We start from the raw sequence: 1,858 nt of genomic DNA on the forward strand, positions 1-1,858 counted from the left end.
AGCAAATAACGGTGAAATGAAACCTGCTTAAAACAGGATTTCATATTAAAATGTATATGACTAGAATGAAATGGATAACAATAGAAGGAACGCAGGAAAGAAGAAAAAAAAACAGTTTGTGATTGTATTGATTTTATTAAAGTGCGAGGACAGCTTATTACACGTGGTACATAATGTGTCAGTCAAACACATGGAGCAAAGTTCTTCATGATGAATGTTATGGTAAGCATGGCTAAATATACACTATGTAAGAAGATACGTCGTTATTGAAAAATGAATATTAGTATTTTCAGTGTTCCTAGTGGAAACTGGTGATTTCATCTACTTTTTCAGATCCTAATCTTCTCGGCGATAGCCAGCGCCGTCACAAGGTCCCAGGGTTACAGTTTAGCTCTGCCTTCCGGTCCATCTTTACTCCCACGAAAATGCAGGAATAGGGAGATCCCAACAGAAACATGTTGTGTACATCTTCAATGAATAGTCTGCAGAAGGCGAAAAGGTGATCGAAGTTCCGGCTCCGCCACCTTCTGATCCTGAAGTTTATTTCGTTAATTACGCTGAATGAAAGAATCCAACTCTTCCCAGCAGAATGAATCTGCAGACAGCCTTGGATGCGGCTTCGGCTGGTAGTGATCAATCTGGGAAGCGCCATTGGCAGCAGCAACGGTTTCAGAGGCAACATCGGTTTGGGAAACAGCAATGGTTACGTAAGCAGCAGCAGTATTCAAAGTGGCAGTAGCTTCGGAGGCATCAACGGAGGCAGCAACAGATTTGGAGGTAGTATCGTTTTCGTAGGCAGTGATAGTTTGGGAAGCAGCAATGATTTTGGTATCAGCAATGTTTTTGGAGGCAGATTTGGTTTAGGAAGTAGCAGTGTTCTAGGGAGTAACAAGGGATTTGAAACCAGCAATGGTTTTGGTAGCAGCAGTGGTTTCGAAGATGGCAGCGATTTTGGGATTGGTATCAATTTCTTTTCTAGCAGTTTAGAAGGCAATAACGGAGAGCTTGGCATTGGTGGTGCTGGAAACAACATCTCCGTTAATGACGATGTGGTTATACTGTCACATTTGTACAGAACACCTTAACAAGTTGATCAGATTTTATGAATCAAGATAATATATTTTTGTATAAATTTATGTGATCTGAATACGGTAATAAAACTGTAAAGATCATTTGTTTTTTTATTATTTAAACAATGTATTATTTACATAGACGTCTGTCTTTTTAAGAGATCAAGAAAGGTAGAGGCCATGTCACACGGACACGCTTCAGGCAAACACAAAATTTATGAATAAAAGTATATGAACAAAAGATATACAAGAAATATCAAAATATTGAAGTAATAAGATGACTGATTAATCTTGACATCATAGGGTTAGACGTGTAAAGGTTAACCAGATTACTTTATAAAGTGTCGCCCCATTTCATCATAGGAATTTTCTCACGCACATGTACAAACATCTATCATAAAATTCTTTTCGGTTTGAACGTTTGACATAACCCGAACTGCAACAAAAAATGAACTTTAATTTGGCATCCACTTTTGATTATAAATTTAAAGATAAACTATTTGGTTTTCCAAATATCTTCACCATTCTCTGGTGAAAAAAAGCCGTATCGTGCACCATTTCATAAAATGTTAGAAGTTTTAAGAAACATACAAGTAAAGAGGTCATCACAAAACAAATCATGAACTACTAATATAATGATAAAATTATGCAAAAGGAAGAAAACAGCACGAGTAATGGTAATACAACTGTTACTACTTCTAAGTAACTTCTAAGAGAGCAGCAAACAAATTGTATGGCCTCGTATTGGGACTTCCCTTGTTTAATAAGTATGGAATAATAATGAAGTA

Source organism: Penaeus monodon, chromosome 22 (assembly GCF_015228065.2).
Source record: "Penaeus monodon isolate SGIC_2016 chromosome 22, NSTDA_Pmon_1, whole genome shotgun sequence".
Lineage (NCBI taxonomy): Eukaryota > Metazoa > Arthropoda > Malacostraca > Decapoda > Penaeidae > Penaeus > Penaeus monodon.